Raw genomic sequence first — 22,136 nt, forward strand, 5'->3', positions numbered from 1 at the left:
CCAGCTAAAGCCTCTCCCTCCACCTTTGCTTTTAGTGAAGAACAATTTTAAACTCACACCTCTTCTAAGCATGATCCTTATTTAAATTTAAGTTCATTCCTTCCTTTTTTCTTTCATGTGGTTTTATTCATATCTCTGATTAAGAAATAGCTATTTTCTCATTATCACTTTGCATTGGAAGACATTTTTCCCTTATCTAATTAGTTATAAAAGGCTTTCTTAAAAAAAAAAAAAAGGATCTGATTGCTCCTTCTGCAATACAGTCTAGACATTCTAAGGGAACTAACTAGGGAAAATTCATATCTGCATTCTAAAAAATAAGGTAATTTTTAAATAACTCCCAAGTTAAAATGGACATATGGTAAGAGATAAAATGTGTAACCTAACCATATAGATATTTAGATTCACACTGCCTTTTTCTGGTTCTGTCAGTGCTTTGTATGGGGAGATAAGGGCAGACTCATAAGGCTATGATTCAGTAGAGGCTATTTCGACAAGTTTCCACTCTGAGATTCTGTTCATCAACCTCTAATTAGCACTTCATCGCTTTCAGCTTTGTGTCACCCAGCTGACTAGAGGAAGATGACACCTCCAACTTGAACTGGGCTTTTTTCCATTTTCTTGGAGCTCATCAAGACATGTGGTGCTTTCTTAAAGTGCAGCTGGTGCTGGCACTTTCATTGTAAATTTAAATCGCTGTGTTTGGAAAAAGGTGATAAGAACAGTTTGTTTCATGTCCCTGGTGTTTAGCCTGAGGCAATTCCCAGCAAATATATTCAAGGCTCCTTCTGGTTTGATCTGCTACACTTTTTTGTATTATTATTATTAATAATAACAATGCTAGAAAATATGTACCTAAAAGAATACCCTGTGCAGTGTTTAAATTTTTTCTTACAGACACTAAAGTTTAAAAGAAAACAAGACCCTTTTAAGCTTCAATTTAGAAAATTGGCAAAAATATGGAGTTTATATATATGTTTGGAGGAGTCTGGTTTTTGCAAGTTGTGGGGGGTTTTTTACATTTTCTGTAACACATGTTTTGGAGAAAAAGACATCTAATTTTTATTGATTTCACATTCTGCTCTATTGCTCATGCAATAACATATACCAGTAGTTTATTACATGGAGGTTTTTTTCTGCCTCTCCAATTGTTATATTACTTACTAAATAAAGCTAATGAACAATGGTATGTATTTCTCTCAAAATACTTACGGAAATATGCTGAGAAAGACAGTTTTCAAAATTTTAGCTGTGTCCATTGTACTCTCCTCTTAAATGTTTATTTGTGTACATTCACACTGCTAAGATCTGAAGGTATACTGCTTAATGGATACATTTTCTGCCCTTTAAAGTGTCTGATAAAATGTGCACAGCGTTAAGAAAAGGGACTAAGAATTTACACATCAACTTTTCTATTTTTAAATTACTATATAAAGCTTTTTTTTTCTGAATATGTACCCCATATGCACAACTTAGTTATGCACTTAACCAAATTAGAGGAATTCCATCTCAAGAGAGCAGCTATTGTATGTTTATTTAGGGGAACTTTTCAAGTTCACTGTTAAAAATAATATTTCATTTTGCTATAGAGCAGGCAATAAAAATCATGTTCGCTAGTCTTCTTCTTTTCTTTCAATATTTTTACTAACCTCTAGAAATAAAATTTATCTTTACAAAATTTCTATCAGTTTCTTTGTATTTGGCTTCTCTGGTTTGCTGCTGTACATTTTAATTCTGTTTGAGACCTAGGTCATAAGTACTGCAACAATAGATGGGCATTAAAAGTCTGAGAACCTTCTATAAAGGCATTATGGAGTGAGCACAGAATTGTCCCTTTCTTCAGCGAGGCAGAAATAAAAGCATACATGAGAAAAATCTAGCTTGATCCAACTTTTAAAAACTGAGCCAACACATTGGCTTAGATCTATTTTTTGCATTCTGACTAATAGTTCTGGTGTAAATTGCCGTATTTCCATTGCTATAGAAATTAAACTCTGATTTCTCTGTGTATGGAGAGAGGCAACATATGTAGATAGTGGCACAATCCTGTATTTATGATATTCCATTTTTCTATAAATATAGATGTTCTGTGATTATCAATAGAGCTTCTCATTAAAATTCAGATTTAGATACAAAATGATGCCATTTTGTCTTAATATTTGAAAACCTAAAAATATCTCTATAGCTCTGAAAATCTGTATTTTAGCATTTACATTCAGCAGTTTATTGCGGTAGGAAATATTTCAAACAGAAGGAACAAATTGTTCCATCAAAGTACTCTAATAATTTAGAAGAGCATTTTTTCCCCAGCAAACCAAATATTAGGCATGAAGTTTAATCAAAGATCTAGTGCTCCATTTCCACTGAAGGCAGGAAATAACTGATTATTTCTCTGAGTTTTTGAGAATCAGCCCTGTTAGGAATAAGATTAAGCTCAATTGCAGTCTTGAAGAATTGGCGTCCTCTTTACTGCAACCCTGTTACAAATGGTTTTACATTGTGAAAGGCTTCTCTTAATGATTGTTTGCTCTTTTGATGAACTAGCTAATTGTCTGCTGCTCCATTCATCTTAATTCAGACCCATTACCCTTCATTTTTCCTCTCTACCCTTTAGCAGCTCCTGCTATGGCCTCACACTGTTATCACATGCAGCAATGTAAAACCATTTTGCTGTGGTGCCACGAGGAGCCTCCTTGTGCTATGTGCCAAGTAGATGTAAAGTAAATGGGCTCTCTCTATTGCACAGACTTTACGGAGGTTTGACTGTTACATTCCCACCTTAATACCCCAAATCCCAGTTTGGCAATTTCCTTTGTGCTGTGACTGACCAGCATGACTAGCCCTGACTTGGGCACCCCGGGCTCTCAAATTAACCCTTCTCCTCTGGCATTTGAGACGTTGGGTATGGGCCAAGGTGTGTCCTAGAGAGACACCTGTGACACAGGATGAGGGTTTTTTTACTTTGAGCCCCTTTGGCTTCTGCCTTCTGCTTCATGACCCCAGATGACAGACAAAACTGATTTTGTACATGCAGGAGCACGGGGAAGCCTCTGCACTGATTATAAAATGCATTTGATGAAGGGTTACCTACAGGGAGTTTCAGGCTGTCAAGTGCATGAATCTCACATTCAATATGTGGGACTTGGCTGATCTGCTTCTCTTTGCCTCCGTATTGTCTTGATTTTCTGCCACTGGTAAAATCCTGTGGATGGCAATTTTGAATTTCCCCAAAAATTTCAAACAGAAGATTAGTTATATTCATTTTGGTTTTACCCAGCAGCTGTCAGATCAAAGGTATTTTATAACCTTTGGCTGTATAAATAGTTATATGAATAAGAGTTGCTTGCAGTTTTCACATATTTTGACACTACATTTCCCTATGTAGTGCACAGCAGTCAGCATTTCTGAGAATGGCTAATGCAGGACTGGATGGAGATATCTGGGTGGACTGACAATTGGTGATAAATAAGGATCTTCTTATTAACTGGGGATAAGAGATATTTCCTAGTGAGGGCTGAATTCTCCACATAAAGAGAGACAAGAAAAGAAGGGTGGCAGGGACTATGTGTTAGTTGCTAGGCACTTAATTCATCCTCAGACCTCAAGGACTCAGCATGGGGAACAACTGAGATAAATAATTTGCATTGGCTGTGTCATCTCTTGCTTTTGCCAGAAAGTGTCAGTTTTTCCTTTCCTAGTAATAGCACTGATGGCAATTACTGTGTTCTTGTATGTTTGGTAAAGGATAACCATGTATCTGTGTATAAATGTATATTAAATGAATGCTGCAAAAAATATTACGGTAATGGAAATGTTTGTGTGAGCCAAAACCTATCTGATAAACAGATATGGGTTGTTTTCAGTGTAATTCACCACCACAATGATAACCCAGCAATATAACCAATATAAGTAGAGATATAAAGGTATGAAACAACATATTGTCAGAAGCAATAAAAAAGATTTAGCAATGTGTAAACAGGATAGATCCACAAGAGGCCAAGCATGGCAGTAGTTTATTATACTTACCTACCTAACTGAAACTCGTACTGAGAAGCATGTAAAAGAGAAAGGAGTGGTAAATTGTGACGGCTGTTTTTATTATTCTGCTCTTTAAGAGAGATCTAATTTGGAATTTGCATTTCACAAGAGTTTTGAGGTTTTTGTGAGTCTCATTTTAAGAGCATTTAGCATTTATGTAACTTCTTAATTCATCAAGGTACAAACATGAACTCTAAACAGCTGCAATAGCAGCTCAGATGAGAAGGTGCAAGTGCTGCTGTGCCCTAGGTTAGTGCACCACTAAACAGGGAACAGAAACAGGAATGTGTCCTTTGTCCCCCCTGTGCAAGAGCCAGCTTTGGTATAGTGGTGAGCAGCCCCTGTTCACTGCTCTTTATTGGCAGAACAAACCTGCCTAAAGCCGTCACCGAGAGATGGGGTGACAGTAATACAATTGCTGCTTTTGCTCTCTTTTGTGTAGTGATGCTAGATTAGTAGTTAAAAATGAAGAATGATAAAAAGGAAAGATCCCCAACTGCACACTTTCCTGAAGCTCTTTCTCAGCATGCACTTGCTCAGAGCTCCAGGAAGCAATCTTACCAGTCCCAGCATTAGCAAATTAAGGTGACACATTTATGCATTATGAGATTGGCTTCAAAATCATAAAATTACAGAACCAGAGGGGAAGGGGGAAAAAAAAAACAGGAAGAAGAAAAAAAAAAAGGCTGTATTTCTTTTCTGTAATAATTATTTGTTTTCATTTTTATTAACTATTAGAATGTACTAGAATAGGATTTTAAAACTTTTCCTGACCTCATATTTTAAGAACTAGGGTTCTGAAAAATATTTAGGGTTGTGAAATCTTAATAAACCCATGATTCTTCAGTTCACACTGCAGCTGAGGTGGGCCAAATGCTCAAATGAGTCGTGGGGCAGTGCAGGCTTCCAGAGTCACTTCCAGTCTGCACCATCCAAGCGAGGCTTTGTGTTTCTGGAACCTCTGGGAGATCTCATAGAAAACCTGACATTTACCACTTGTGGTGGACAGAGTTATACAAAACACACCCAGAACATACACTTACCATTATTTTCATCTTATGATAAGCTTGCATCCAGTAATAAAGGATCTATAGAAAATGGGTATCATTGACCCAGAGAATGACAGCAGCATGGCCTTGACTATAAACTTTAATGTGAGATTATTGTGAAATAATTAAATTGGAAGGAAACACCTTTGGCTGTTGGCAATTCATAGTACTTAGGGTGTACTTCATTTAAACCCAGTGAACAATGTAGTCTTGGTCCTCTTAAAGTCAGCCACATGGATTTCTGTGGGACCAAGATTTAACCTGTAAGCTTCCAAGTAGCTTAATTATTGAAAAGTTTAGAACATGTTCTATCCTATTCCTCTTATGAATTATATTATGATTTTTTTTACTGTATCTGGAGTGCAGGAGTGTATTTTCTGAGAGTGGGGTAAGAAGTTTTTTTTGTGTTTTCTACCGTAATGCTTATTTTCTTAGAACAAAGCATACTCTACTTGAGCTTGGTGGTCTGATATGTATTTTACATGTACAGGTCCTCCTGGGGAATTCATTATATGTATACAGATGAGGATAACTCCTCTCTTTCCCTATGTTGTTTTGATCTTAGTGAAGGTAAGCTTCTGCAAATAAAAACTTACATGTTGAGCTTTTAGCTGTTATGTGCATTTACAGTGTGTGTATAAAGGTAAGGTGTCTTAATTCTGAACTCTTTCTGTTTCATAATGTGATTGCCTTACAAACCAGAAACAAGTAGTTATGGCTTAACTGTGCCAACAAAGGACTTCACATGGGGCACAGGTTTGGAAATGAACTTCAGCACAGACCTTGTAGACATCTGAACTCTATAAATCCACAGGTGTTTAAGTAGCCCTAAGGGCTAGGTCAGATAGCAGACTTGTTTCAGTATGACTTTACAAGGATTTAGTACTGTGTAAACAACACTTGCAAGGTTTTCTCTTTACTGCTGAGTAAAACCAGTAGCAGGAAGAGCAACCTTTGATTTTTGTACCATAAAATATACGGTGTTCTTTTATTCCATAAGCAGTGAGATGCTGGCATGATTTTGAGGTCGACTACATACAAAGTTAAACTTTCCTAGCCAACGAGTTTTGAGACAAGATACAGAATTGTACCATTCTTGAAAAGAAATTGCTGCATAGCTGGAGCGTGTGCTTTTTCTTTCTTTTTTTCTTTCTTTTTTTTTCCAGTGCCTTTTGTTTGTTGTTGATTGTGGTCTTTGTTTTGGAAGTAGCATTCAAGTCCTTCTGGAGAAAGATAAATTAGGCTGTAGTTTTATATGTGAATGCAGTCTGCAGATCTTAGATCTGTTCATTTCCACCTAAAGTAATGTTGTTGTTAAAATTTTGTAAGCAGATGGGCTTTTTTCTCAGTAAAGTAACCCCAAAGCATAAACTAGCTAGCACAGAAATACTGCTGAAATGATGTTGGGAGAAAAAAAGAAAAAAAAGACTAGCTAATGCAGAGTACTGAGAAGAGTGTTCTATTTTTACCCCAAAATCTGGTCTGCTAGTAATAGTGACTGATTTTCATCAGTACCTACAAAACAAAACAAAGCTACAAAAAAATAAAACCCAAACAAAAACAAAAACCAACCAAGCCAAGAAAACAAAACAAAACCAAAAAAAACACAACTCCCCCCAAAAAAATCCCAAAAAGCACTCCACTAAATGACTACCCAGAATAACATGGCAAGTCAGCTTGAATGGAGAAACTAGATCCTATGGTGAAGGCAGAGGGAGCTGAAAGGAGTAAAGCACTCAGAGGAAAAAGAAGATGACTGGAACCTGAGTGGATACAGTAATTAGGAACTGGAGAAGGAAATTAAAATCCTTAGGGAATCCAGTATCTGAGAAAAGAACTGAGAGAAATCTATTGAGGTTTATGGGAGGACAATTACTCCAAAAGCTTAATTAACTCACATACGAAGCTTTGTTGAAGCTCCACCTTGTCCTTGTTTTTGCACTAGTGTGTGACTCGAGAAAATACAAATAATTTCTTCAGTAGTTAATGAAAGTTCCTTGATCACTGTACTAATCTGTAGGAGTGATAGCTGATGATTAAATGTTTTCCTGCAGCATTTTGGTTCCTGCTCCTTTGCTCCTTATTGTTTAAAATTAAGTTATTTAAGTTGTGCTGTAGCTAACCACAGTGTTTATGATGTGAGACTTTCTTTCCCTAATCAGTGCAGAGATTTGCAATAATATATTGTGGAGATAGCTGGGTGCTTGCTAAATTTTGATGGGAAAGAGAGACAGTTGTAATTACCTTCACTGTCCTGGATTGTGCTTTCTGGGAGAAGCTGAGCCAAGTTTGTGCTGTTCAGCCTTTTCTTTCTGGACTGAAGTGTTTGCCACAAATACACGCATTGAATCTGGTGTTCTCTGTGCCTTCAAGCTGCTGGTTACCCTGGCATCTCTCTGCCACTCCCAAAGTCACAGGTTCCTTTCTCAGTCAGGGACTACCCATAATGTACTCAAAGGTGTAACTTCCATTTATCCAACTTGACTGAATTACTGCAAGTGTTTATTGGAAGTGATGATACTACAAATGAATTCTGTGGAAACACCCTTACAGCTGCATAAACCAGAAAATAGCAGTGCTGCATGTATATTGGAGAGGATTTTATATATATATATATATATATATATATATATATATATATATATATATATAAAATTCAGGAATTTTTTCCATCATCAGGCAAATTACCATATTTTGGTTCCTTCAGTTCCCAAAAACACAATGTGAGAAAATTTTAATCTTATCTGGAAGTGGACCCAAATTATGAAACCATTCAAAAGATTCTGAATTAAGTCTTATTTTTGTTACCAGTTGATCAATTTTTAATATTTAAAAAAAAAAGTGTACATTTTCTTGTCTGGGAAACACTTGTTTTGAAGCATTGTAAGCCAAGAATTTTATTTTTCTTTCCTCCCCCTACCCCTTTCCATTCTTCAGGTTATTTAAAAAACCTGCCTCTATAGAAATCACATTAGGTTTGTTGTATGCATTAAATGAAAGGCTTTCAACTTTCAGAGCAGGCTGTATGAACAATTGTCTAGTATGTACATCAACTATCATCCTACCTAAGTGCAATGAATTTAGTTTGTCTTAATTACAAGGTGCATTTGACTGTGTCTACATGATAGATTAACAGTTCCAAATAACATCATATGCAAATGAAAGGAAAATCTTTTTATTTTATTTTATGGCACAGTTGAGAAATACAGTGCATGCTGAAAAGAAACAGAAATGCAGTCATGCTAGTGACTTGATAGTCTGTATATGTCAACAATAAAAGAAAACTTACATGAAATTGAATTATTACAATGTTTATGCATGGTGGTGTTATCTTAAAATCTGAGCGCTAAAAGATACACTGGAAAGCATAAACTAATACATACCATTTTAAATGGTGCATAAGGGTATTATTCAATGTTATCCAAATATATTTATAGAAATACTCATAAAGCAAGTATATGTAGATCTCATTTGTGGATTTCAAAATAGTTTGTAGTGTCTTGTGGTGTGTCTTTTGTTTTGGTTTGTTTGCTTGGGGATTTTTAGGGGTTTTTTTTTGTGGGTTTTTTTGTTTGTTTGTTTGGGGTTTTTTTTTTTGTAATTTTTGCATTATTAATCAATGGAAACATACATTTCATACATCTACCTTCATACATCTACCTTAAATTGAAGAGAAAAAAGTTGTATTAAGAATATTTTGCTAGTACTTATCTACTGCTTTCAAAAAATTCTAAGGTTCAGCCAGGTGCACTAACAGTTCAGGTCTAGTCTCACAATTACTCTGTCTCTTTTTCTTTTTGTTGTAGTTGTTGTTGTTGGTTTTTTTGGGGGTTTTTTTTGTTTGTTTGTTTGTTTTGGAGGGGTTTTTTTGTTGTTGCTGTTTTTTGGTTTGGTTTGTGTTGTTTTGTTGGTTTGTTTTAGGTAAATTATATAATAGAGAACCATTAAAACTGGACAAAAAATATAAGACTCATCTTTTCCACTGGTATTACATATGCTTGAGTTGGTAATTGTAAAGATCATGATGCTCTCAAGCATTATTATGATTAGGATTATGTAAAGTGCCTACAACAAATGGTGTATTCATGAGCTGAGTGTTTTAACAAGGGCTGCAAGTTTGCCATAAACAGACTTTGTTGTAAGGCAGCCTATGGAGAGCTAACACAGAGTATTTTGCATTTCCCCCCAGGTACCCCAGGCTGAACTCTGTACAGTTGTCATTGCAGAGGGGAAGATGTGGTATTTTTAACAGGGTTAAGTGTAGTTGCTAGACCTTCCTGGTCTGGATTTGCTGGCTGTTAATATGGGAGCAGTTGGATCTATTAACTGGTGTTAATACTCTACCTTGCAGTCAGAGATATTCTTCAATTTTCTGTCAAGAATAAACATACTGCCTCCCCTGCTTTCCCCTCAGCTTTTCAAGATGGGCTAGCATTTGACGCTCTGTTTTTCAGGAACTCCTTGCTTGCATAGGTGATGAGGTTGCTGGGTTTTTTTTTGTACTAGAAAAAGAACGTAAAAATGTTTAAAACCACAGAGATTCACTGAGGAGGAGATTAAAATATTCCTACTGCATTGTGAGGCTGTGTACTTAGAGCCAGAGCTTCGTGTGGTAAGTGGCTTTAACCATGAAATAAGCAAGCTGCATTGCACAGAGGTGTAGCAATAGGAACGGTTTCATGAGGAAGAAAGAGAAATACAAAGACAAGACAATATGTTTCTCAATTAAAAGGACTTAATATTGCACCGTGTGTTTTAATGTGTAGTATGCTTGGACAGCAAAATATGGAAGTGTCTGTGTTGTTATCAAGATATATTATTTTCATGTTTCTGTGATTTCTTCTCTCTATTTCATTGGCTACTAGCCTATCTTTAATTTGGTGTTAAAAATTTTGCCTTATGAATTATTAAGATAGAACATTTTTATTCATGTTTCTCAGAACTGCTCGCTTAGTACAATACATCAAAGTAAAAATAAGGTTGAGACCAATCCTTGAAATTCATGGCAACACATTGACATTGGAAAAACACCATAAAAATAAAACTGGATTTCCAGTCCTCTAGTGAGCGATGGGATAAAGAATTTCAAAGATTGACGTATCTTTAAACCAAAAGAAAGTGTAGTCCTTGTAACCAAGTTACAAATACAGAGAGTTCTGTAATTTTTGGTTTAGTTTAGTTGCATTTCTAATTAAAAGGAAGCACAAAGTGCATTTTTAAGTTCACTTTGTTTGAACAAGAATAGGCAAACCTTTTCTTAAAAAACTTCTCTTTCTTCACACAACTTGCAGCTCTGAGAGCTCTGAAAGGACCTGAAATTGGTTGATAGAAAGTGGCTCCCCATATCTAATTCTAGCTGGGAGGCCACTGCCATTTCAGTCTTTTGTATTGTCTTTTTATTTTTAAAAAGATAAGGAGAAATCAGAATGCTAATCAACTGGGGCTGCCAGAAAAAGATATTAAAAAAAATAGAAAAGCTAGGCAGAGATTTTAATGTCTGCGGCCTCACCAAAAGAACTAACAAACAGCTCTGTTTTAATAATTCAGCATTAGTTTAGGTTTCTGGTTCCAAAACTAGCAAAATGGGTCATCTTGTGGTTTGAAGATCATTGTGTGCTGTGTGTTAGTCTAAAGATTCTCTAGTTTTGTAGAAGGATCTCTTTTTTTAATAGGCATTATGAAATAATTTACAGGACTGATCAGAGAGACTCTTCTTGTGTTCATCATAACAGTATTTCTGAAATGAGAATAGTAAAAATGGTTTTGATTCCCAAACACTAATTTTTCTTAACATATCAAAGGTTCCTTGCTTGTGAAAAGACTGCACTTGAGTATTCTCTGCTATCATTTATCTGTGCTTAGTTCTGTCTTGTTATGATGTCTTGCTTACAAAATGGTCTTTGGCAATTAGCAGTGCTAGGGTTTTTAAGCTGGTGTATGTATATGTGTGTGTGTGTATAGGTATAGATATATATTTCTATCAGAAAACTGTCATCAAATTTAAAAAAAAAAAAAAGAAAGCATGCACATCGTTATCACTGTGCATGGGGGACCGGTTATATGAGGCCAGTACTTGATTTGAGAGAAAAATTTAATTGAATTTTGATGCAGCTAAATAGCACCTTTGTTAAAATCAAAATGACCTTGTGTAAATGTACTTCAGAAATTCACCCAGGTAAAATAACAGGTACAAGAATTCAGTAACTGCAGTGCGTTTTACAAGGTTGTATTTTCATTAAATTGATCACAATTTTGCCCTCTATTTTTTCCATGTATGGGGTGGAGTAGATTAACAATTTCCATTTTTAAAATGTTCTTGCTTTATAAATTAGTTCCCTTTCTTTCAGCTTTTATACTCCACGCTCCAGATAATAAATGTGCTCACAAAAGACTTGTCTGAAATAATGAAGCTGTTAAAGAACATTGTAATTTTTTACTTTAATAAAATTAATCTGGCCCTGTAAACCATTGGAAGGCAAACTTGCTCTTAGAATGCATCACAGTACCACGTTTGTGACACTGATAGATAACTATTAACTCCTTTTAAGCTTTAAAATGCTTCAGAATGCCAGAGTAAAGAATCTAAAACTGCAGATCTTATTCAAATGAATCAGGATAGAGCAGATGGTTGAAGAAGGCACACAAGCAAGAAGTAAATCTCCTGTTCTCCCTTTCTGATTGCTTTGCCCACAGAGGAATAATGATTCAAAGAAAATCAGTAATCATGGCGGTTGCCATTAGCATATTCCCAATAAGGGAGCTTACATGAAAATTCCCAGAGAAAATGAATGGCTGCTAGTATAGATCAGTGTGCAAATAGTGCATTTCCAGCTGCCTCCCAAAACATAGATTTTTCCAAGACATTTAGAATTGAAGTTAGAAAAACTGAACTAAAAGAATCGCGTATTTGCTTACAGAAGAGATGGATATTTTATTAAGCTTGAAATACAGCTATATTTAACACCCATGTCAGTTGTGATGCTGAGCAGAGTAGTCTCAGAAGTGTCCTGTGCTTAAAATGAAGGTATCAGCAACCCTTCAATAAAATAGAGCGAGAACCTTTTCCTGCTTGGTTGTCTGGAGAGCGTGTGCAAACTGCTGTAAATCCCTTCCCCGACATGTTTTCTGATTGCATTATTGTGAACGCATGTGGTAAATGTCTGCTTTCTTGTTGCTTCACACAAGTTATTAAGTTGTTCACAAATCAGTAGCAAAGCAAAACATTTTCTCAAAGTGTTGCAGAAGGAGCACTAACCTAGATAAATGGGTGTTTTCTTGTCTGTCCATAAGCAATGGGAAGCCCATTAGCCAGTGTAAATGAGCATAGCGCTATCGGAACAGTCAAGCTGCCGCCTTTCATTTGTACGGAATTAGGATTTTCGCTTGGCATATTTCAAAATGAGAGCAAATTCAAGAATTGCACGCAGGATTGTCACATTCTTCTACTTAATGTAGTTAAAAAGTAATGTAACATTGTGTTATTCTCATTCACTTTAATTTCATCGTGAGGCAAAGTCTAAATCATCACTGCTCGGGCCTCTGGATTAGGCAGTCAGCTGCCATTGTTGAAACTGGAAAATGCATGTCTAATTTCTTGTGTGCCAGGCTGAATGTGTATCTCCTATTGGTTCCAAATAAAACAACAGACCAACAGTCACTAAAATAAGTGCCATCACCTAGATGGCTGATAAATCTCCTTAGAAAAGCAGCCATGAGACATGTTATTGACAGGTTTTGTTGCTGAAATAAGAGAGAAACTAGGTAAGGGTGACCATGTTCCTGCAGATGCCATCATTGATTGTGCCAGCAGGAGGCAAATGGTTAAAGGATTCAATGGAAACTGTCACAATAGTTTCAATTTTATTATTGAAGCCCAAACTTTCAGAGGCAGTGGACAGATTGCCTTCATTTTTCATCCATGAAACATCTTCAACATTTCTGAAAAAAACCTAAAAATCTTTTAAACTAGCTCTGCAGCCAATAATGCCTTTTATGTATACTAAGATGGTAGAAACCATTAATAAAATGCCTGTCAGCGGCACATCTCCCTTTTCTCTTTAGCAAAAAAGGGAGAAATCATTAATTACAGTTTCTGTCACACACAAAAGACATGTTTTTTTGTTCTGGTCTTTTAGCACTTTAACAGCATGAATTCACCTAGTGGCCACCTATTCTGCAAAATTTGAAAAGGGATGTGTCCTTATCCATCTACGCAAAACCTTCTGAAGACATTGCATGTGTCTGCCTGGGCAACAAATGTGGTGTTTTGGGTTGACACTGAAAAGGAGGATTATGAATATGGATAGGATGCAAATACTCCATCTATCTTAATCAGAATACAGGAATTCAAGCTGTTGTAGAAGGAGGGGGAAGGAAGGGGGAGAAAACCTTAGAAACCTAAGCTGTAGGGGCCTGATTCTGCTCTTACTGCTGTCAGCAGGAGTTTTACTACTGAAGGTATTAAGGCCAGGATTGGGCAGTAAATTTACAGGATCTTTTGTAGGGTTGTCATTTTACACACAGCTCTAGCAGACACATTGACTTTGACTGAGATTGCTTGCTCTGCTCAACTCACATGTATTTTCAGTATTTGCTGGAAGGTGGACTTAAAAATTTACTACATGCTTGTTCATTTATCACGTTTGAAAAGTATATAATTGTGTACTTTTTCATATATAATGTGTTTTTGGTTTTTTTTAAATCACGTATTTCAAATTTGAAAGGAATGCATAGTCAGTTATAAGCAATAACAGTTTTGGGGGCAGATAGTTGTTATTTCAATTTATCTAACCAGGCTGATAATGTCAACAAAAAGGTCTCCAGTTTCTAGGTTTTTCCCAGCTCACCATTTCCTATCATTTAGTGGATATACCTGTGGTGCATGTAAAAGCAGAATACTAACAAAATAGCTTCTAATTTTTTTTCAATTTAATTTATTTCTGTAAACTTTAAGAATTGCATTTTTGTAGGTTCTGTTTTTCTTCTGTGCTAAATATTTTGTGAAACTCATACAGAGGATTCCTCTCTTGAAAGAAGTCATCACTGAAATCTGGCAAATCATAAATCAAAACGTTTTCATTGTGAGCATGTGAGATTTTTTTCAGCCTTCAGATCTAATGACAGAGAAAGCAAATACAATACTCTCATTCACTCAGAAGGTAAACATACGTCTATTGGAGATTTTTGAAATGTGTCATTTATGTCTTTCAGTTTCAATATATGTCTCATCAATTGTAAATGAAAGGCCCAAACTGTCTATTTGGGCCTTTTACAAAAATATCAGCCTGAAAAACAAAAGAAAAAGAAGGGAAGTCTTAGTAAAATGGACATTTGGGACCAAATCCTCATCAGTCTAGATGAGCAGATTTAAGTATGTGTTTTGCATTATAAATGAAAAATATAAATCTAGAAATGGGAACTTCATTTTCTTAATGCTCCTGCATTTGGTGTCATCACTTACAGTTCCTTTCATTAATTTTTACACGGGTTATTTTTGATATTGTGACTACAAGTCGTAATGATAATTAATAGTCCAGTATATGGATAAAATTTGTGCTAGGAAAAACCCCCATTTTATTATCTTTAGCAACTGTAATGCCAAAGTTAAATGGATTCCCAGTAAAAGCCATGAGAAGTTTGTCTTCCATTTCTTGTGTGCTTTTGTATTGAGAAGTCAAGACCTTTAATCATCCTTAGGAATGTAAACAAGTAGGTTTAGCTCACATGTTTCACATAATTTGTTTCTATGATTATGTGCCAAAATCTGTACGGACCTACTCCTGCACAGCTGAGGTCTGTAGAAGTCTTAGCACACATTTAATGTCACGAACATTACTACTCTTATGTTTAATAATTTCTGACTCTGAAACATGGGGTTGGTATATTTGAAATTTGCCTGAGCTGTAGTCCTCTTACATGCATGACTGAATTGGAAATTTGTTTAATACTCTCATTTCTTCACAATGTAAAGTCAACTCTGTGATGTTCTTGCTCTGATGTCAATGAGAAAGTTTTGTCAGAGGAGTCATTCATTTGGGGTCAGATGTCTGAGTATGGATGAGCTACATATAGGTTTTGATCCAGGAAAATACAGTATTCACATCACTGAGACACATAATATGAATGCAGCTATTAATCTGTTGGTTCTGAAACACATCAACCAGCTAGTCTGTGAGCTACACACACTATTTTTACCCTAAATGTTTTTAAACCTGTGGTGAGCAGAATATTTTAGTAATATTGGTTAAAAATGTCATATCTGAAAAATCGGAAAAGTATTCAGGGTCATTTAATCTTTCACCAAGATTTAATCAGAATGGTCTTATATCTCTTTTGTGCTTTGTCAAATGCTCACCACAATTTGTCTCCCCCCATGGTGGACTGACAGATTGAGCAAATAAGCAAAGAGCCGGAACATTTGACTGTAATTGCAATGTCAGCACTGTTAAACTGTATTTATGAGAAGAAAGTTAACACTGTGACATTAATAATTTCATCAATCTTACACGTGTTTGCTTCATAAACAAGCACACATTTTTTACAAATTCTTTGTGACCAATACTTTGGTCATCTGGAATAAGGCCACAAATTCCAGTTTTGAAAGAAAGGCAGGTACAAAAAAATAGTTTGAGTCCATATTACTATGCTTTTGGAATTAAAAAAAAATCTTTTAAGTACCTGCTCAGAGCTAAGCTTTATAAACTGTGACTTTCCTGTCAATAAACAAAAAAATAATGGCTAGAAACAAGCAATAGAATAGGCAGGGTTAGAAAGTATGGTCTTTTGTCTTGCTGTGCTTCAGCTCTAAAATTGCTTTCACCAGATACATGAAGTTTTTAGTTTTTCTCGACTCTTTAAACCACTATGTGCTCACCTGCACTTTAATTGATTTATTGCACTGTACCAAATGTACAGGCTAATAAAGACAGTTTGTTTCTCTCTAATTTTGGAGGGACATAATAACGCATAAAACTGCAGCAATCCCTTACCTATATATTTCACTCTGTAAGGAGAACCATAGGAGAGAACATGATATGTATTAAAGAAGTAAATTCCTCCTTGGTCCAGTAAACCACTGTTGGCTGTCATATCTCTCACTACTGAGTACTGATGTGTTGTTTTGCACTACAGCTTAATCAGGTGGGCCTAGACTGCTTCTTGGTGTTCATGTGCCTTAGGCAGTGTAAATGCTGTGATCCACATGCACCATCACATGGGCCTGTGCTCTGCATTTTGTACAATGGTGACTAAAATTGTATGTTAGGATGATTGATCACATACTTCCTAGCTGCGTGAATTATGAGAAGGTAGGGTTTAAAGATATATAAAGTGATTTACAAAATTTTGAGGCCACTTGCCTGTGTATTTAAACCATGCTTCTTGTAATTCTAGCTCAGGTGAGATTGCCTCCATAGGCCTTCTGGTTGTGCTTGAGAACAAAGCAGCTGTCCAGGCTCTAGAATTTTTGAGGAAGTAGCCAACATGCTGCAAAAACTAAACAGAAAATGATGATGTTAATCTAGTATTGTCTTTGATTTGTAAGTAGATGTATATGTACACAGACACCAAAGAAAACATCAACTGCTTACACTTTCTGTGGTTCCATAAAGTTGGAAATATTCTGGACTCCATGACAGGAAAAGAGACTAGTCCCACATATGTATGTTTGCTGTGTTCTCCCTCAATTAGTCATCAGGAGTGATTAATAGAAAGAGAAACATTGAAATAAGAAGAGGAATAATATTGGGCATTTATTTCAATGGAGTCCGGCAATTGCACCTCCCGTGAAGTTTCTTGCCTGTGCCTCAGTTCGAGGAACAGGTAGATGACAAAGACTGTGAGGGCAGTATGCAAGAGACCTGTTTCCATAGGATCCAACATAGTTCCTTTTGGCTTTAAATCTGACCAGATGGTTTGCAGCTCCTTTAAGAGACTCGGTAGTATGCTGTGATAAGCTGAGCCATCTGGACCCAGCAACCTCCTGAGGTTCCCACAGTGACCAGAGCAACTAGTGTGGGCTTGTGTGATTGTTGGCAGATCACGCACATGGAGAAAATGAGATTTCTGCTCTTTAAGCACTATCAATCACCAAAAAAAAAAAAAAAAAAAAAAAAAAGTGGGATGCTCTAATTTTAATGAAGCATCTAATAACAGTGACAATGAGATCTTCCAACAAATAGCTCACGGGAAGCTCGTCTTCCACAACCTGAGGACTGTGGGAGTCCTAAGATATTTTGTAATGACAACATGAACCTTCTTGTCAGCTATCACATCCAGAGACTGCTTTGATTTTTTCCATAAGTCTTTTAAGCCCTGAGCTGCTATAATATCTCTTCCCCAAATGTAAGTCTCATACATGTCCAGAGATGGCAATCTGATTGTAGAAGGGAAGAGTAATAAAATGCTATGGAAATTTTGTTAGCAAATGTTTTCTAGGTAATTACTATTCTCTGTATGTCTGGAAAGGCCAGGTACAGTATGCCTTATTGATGCTGACAGGTTAAGAATAAGTAATATTATGCACATGTGTATCTTTTATATCCACGGGAAACCTGGAATAGAAATTTCAGCGCAAGAAAAAAAAAAATCCCAAACATCCTCTATAAACTGAAGAAAAAAACTCACAGAAATGTCCTGAAATAATATCCAGATCACCTTGCACAATTGTCAGATTATAAAAACAGGCGCACATGATGTAGCATAATTCATAGAATGTGCAAATCACAATGCACTTACACCAAGGGCAGGGTGTCTTGCTGGATCTTGCCTTTGAGGTCTCTGGAACATCATCACTTCTTCTTTTAAGTGAAGACATTTGAGCTGTCTGAAATTTGACCACATCACAAAACTAGGAAAGCTTTGCAGTATTTGATGGAAATGATGTGTTCAGGTGAGGTCAGAACTGAGTAAGCATGAAGAATGAATCATTTGTCACCAAGGAGAGATTCCAGTGGGAAAGCAGAAATGTATTCAGCGGGATAGTAATGGGGAATTCACATTACAGCTGCCTGCTTTGTACATGGCCTGTAAATACTTTGAAAGCTGCTTTCTGTGTATAAGCTTCACAATCCTGAGGCTTACTCTGTCTTTTCAAAGAAAGATAGGTTAGAGGCCAGTTGGTTGGAAGACTTGTAAAACTTTTACTTTTGTAGATCAGTATCTCTCCAGCCAAGCAGTGAGTTCACTGCCAGAGGAGAACAGGGCAACTCTTAGAGAGATAGTGTTCACTTCAACTGGCATATAGAAAATAGGATTGCCTAGTTTATTTTGTATGGCTGTTACTCATATAACCTCTGCAAGGTGAAATATCAAACTGAATTAGTTTGCAATTAGTTTCAGATCTTGATGTGAATAACTTGAGTCTCTTGAACATACTAAAACATAATGATTGTACTCAGTAAACTTAACATGGGTTTGTTACGTATTCAATGCAGTTGGGCCAATATATATATGTACAGCATGATTATTGTGCCTGTAGTGTGAGATTATTGTCCATCTACAGTTTCTGCAATAGCAATAGTAAAATGCTACTTTTTCCTTCTCTGCCTTAGTGGAATAGTTATTATCCAAGCTATGTTTTGGTAGCTTGATTTAGCAGACATTTCCACAGTTCTGACATTTCCACATCTTAATCTTTCAAAACATCTGAACACATGAGAAACGGCTGTTCGTAAGAGGAAGCAAGGATCCCCCCAGTGCATTTCTTTCACTGTCCTATTGCTATTGTGCAATTTCATTGACCTCATGCCCTTTTCAGATAACTGCTTTGTAACAGATGTAGAATAAAGAGCTTTTTGACAGGTGAGTTCATATTAATTTACTGTAAATCTGTCTGCTTGCACTGGAGTAAAAGACGGGTAGCCAGTAGGACTTAAACAGTGATGTTTGGTTCTGGTTTCCTACCCTCCCTACTTCCCTTCCCTAGCTGAGCCTATTTCCACATCCTATGGAGGACCATTCAAGCAAAAAAGTCCTTTTTAAACTGTCATTCATGGAGAGAGTATTAGACTGCATATAGTTGGGCTGGCACACTCTCTGGCTGAGCCTCAGTGATCAGATGAATTGTTTGAGCCAGCTATTTCTTACAGGCAAACAGAAAGAACTTGTTCAGACAGTACAGTCACCCTAGAATGGCATGCAGGGATTTAGCAAAATGCATGCACAGGATGGCCTTTTTAATCCTTGTTAGACTCTTTCTACAACACAGCACATTCAGGAATGATGAGAAATGACTCTCAGTTGTTCACAGCCTGAATTAAAAAACAGAATTTTATAGTTTGTTGGGGCTGCTGTAAGTGTGTTTATATTTTCTTTATGTTAATGCCCCTATGGATATAAAAAACTTCTTTTAACCTTTCCTTAAGACGAACAACAGTCCCATGTGATATGCTCAGATTAATGCTTCCTGCCTTTTTTAGAATGAGGACAAAGTAGTGACTAATGACTTAACAGTAAAATTAATCTTACGTACTCTGGCAGTATTATCTTTGTTTGGGAAATTAATACTACTGTGAAGACAAAATACACAATGATAATTGTATATAGGAGCACCTATCTGTCAGCTGGAAACGGGGAAAAGTATATTTCACATGGAAGTGGAGTAAGCAAAAAGTTTATTGGAAAACTTTTGGAAACAGGGGAACTAGCTAATGTTATAAGGGTATTTGTCCACACTCCTCATAGATGGTATTTTTCATTAATATATTGTGTTAACTTTCTCTTGCAAGAACCACAAGAAGAAAGAATATCATATTTTCAAGAATAAAAATCTGGGATGGTTGTGCATTTTTGATCTTATACGCTTAAAAAAATGCAATAGCAGCAGAATTGTCGTGATTGCTTATGGTTTTTAGTGATACTGAAAATGAGATTTGCCAGTAATCACAATAGATTGAGGTGGAGTTTTGTTTTTCAATTCTGTTATTGTCAAGGTCCTAAAAGAATGATAAAAGTATTTCCTTTTTAATACATTAGAAAAATTTCGCTTCAAAATTGTTGGGTTTTTTTTTTGTCTTTGTTCATAGCTGGTGAGTTTATTCAGGACATTTGTAAAAATATTATTTGTGAGGATGAAACAATTTTTTTATTCTTTGTCAAAAAAAACAGGAAAACTTTCAAAATAAGTAATAATAAAATTTATTTTAAAATCAAATGTAAAAAATATAGAATAGCCAACTTCTACAGATACATTGAAACACTTAGAACAAAACTGAGCCTTTTTCAGCAAAAAGTGTAGGGTTACATTTTGGTATTTGATTCAAACCTCATATCTTTTATGGAAAGTGAGGCACTGAAAAACATTATTAATTAATATCATGTCCAACTCAAACTAATGTTCAATATTTTATTTTAATGACAAACATTGCTGTTCCAATATTTTGAACATGAAATCAATCCTTCAAACAAATTATAGTAGCCAATCTCAGCAGTGGTGGTTCTGTGAGAATGTTAATCTTTTGTTGAGTAAAGGAAATGAATTTATTTGGAGACTGTTTGAAAAAAAGAAAATAGCAGTCGGAGAGTGCAAAGTGAGAAAAAACAAGAGAAATTGAAATAAAAGAATGGAGTGTCAGATCATTTATTAAAATAATAAGCAAACTTTGCTGCTGGTTCCTTCATTGTTACTGAAATTTAAAGAAAATATTCTTTATGTCTGCCACAGCCTTACATTTTAAGAAGTTTTGTGTCCAGCACTTCCAAAAGTTAAGAAGAATCATGAGGATAATTTTTATGTTCCTTATATTAAATTTTAATTTCATCATACTCTTCACATGCTTTTTTTTTTGTTCTGTCATAGTACCTAAAAATAAAAGCTGATTTACATCATTTCTACCTGGAGTGCTTTTGAAGAACTATTTATTTGGAACTAATTTTTGCCATTAAATGTTTAGGATAAGGGCCACATCATCAATGGGTGTTAATTACCATAGATTTATCCAATTAAAATGGAGCAGATCCCAGCTGCCATAAAAGAGGACCTGAGTGGAAATGTCAGTCTCTGCTGGCACATCCTTTAGCTGAGGTCTCCAGCTGTCTGCAGTGACGAGCATGACAGTGCTCAGGTGTAGTCTCTACTGACTGGAGATTTGTACTGACTCCAAACAAAAAGGAAATTATTTTAATTTACTTTGATACACATAAAATATCTTACCATTCATTTATATATACCTGCCCATTCTAACACTTCTGGCATTGTCACTTCAGCAACAGTCAGTGGATCTTTGGACATCTGCAGGAAGGATCACAGCAGTGGTTGTGACCAGAGACCCCAAAATGCCCGGGAGAGGCTGGAGGACACACAGGGGTTGATTCTACCCTGAGCATGCTATCTCTGAGCCCAGTAAGCCAGGTAAGATTAAACCAGGGCACTTGGTAGTTCCTTAGCAAGTAAGGTGAGCAGCAAGTTATGTATTTCCCAGGTATATACCTACTTCCAGTGTGTGTGCTGCATCTCTTTCCATGCAAGAGAATTTGCTTCACAGATGCATTCTTTAACTGAAAGTGAATTGTCACCTACCATGGTGTGCTACTTGTTTAGTTCTCTGCTACGGTTTGGAGTGCAATGTTCTACATCAATTAAAAACAGATGAGAGAACAGTTTAGCTGAAGACTTTGTTTCCTTGTAATCAACTGCAAAACAGACCAAGGTCATGTAACAGATTTCTTCTTCACTCTCACTTAGCAGAGGAGGCTGCGTGAATGCAAATTGCTTTATTGGTGGAGGGAATTAAAATTATAAAAAGCTAGGTTTAAAGAAGTGCAAAATCAGGACTGTGTCAGAACAGGGACAATATAATTGTGGTATGGATTCCCATATGGGACTAAATTATCTAAATTTTACTAATGTCAGCAGTTCTATGTGACTGCTGGAATGCAGCCAATGTGCCACATTTGCTTCATTTTTTTTTAAGATGATTCTGATTCTACACAACTTTAAATATGCAGAACGCTAAATTTGCTCTAGGTGTCATAGTGGCACTTCTGTGCTGCATAATTTTGCATGTTAATTTTACTTAAGAGAAACATAAAAGTAGCCTAGAATGTATCCTA

The 22,136-nt window shown here is 36.1% G+C and overlaps 1 protein-coding gene across 12 annotated transcripts in view; it reads left to right on the forward strand.

The window, feature by feature from the left end:
* Positions 1 to 22,136, forward strand: part of ADGRL2 (adhesion G protein-coupled receptor L2) — a 384,884-nt gene that overhangs the window by 89,838 nt on the left and 272,910 nt on the right. Inside the window, exon 3 of one of the 12 annotated variants that reach the window (XM_084211673.1) lies at positions 21,291 to 21,435. The exons of the other annotated variants lie outside the window; for them this stretch is intronic. The gene's annotated coding sequence lies outside the window, so the exon portion shown is untranslated. The remainder of the gene's footprint in view (positions 1 to 21,290; positions 21,436 to 22,136) is intronic. 12 annotated transcript variants of the gene reach the window in all.

This window comes from Fringilla coelebs (assembly GCF_963513975.1).
Source record: "Fringilla coelebs genome assembly, chromosome: 9".
Taxonomy (NCBI): Eukaryota; Metazoa; Chordata; class Aves; order Passeriformes; family Fringillidae; genus Fringilla; species Fringilla coelebs.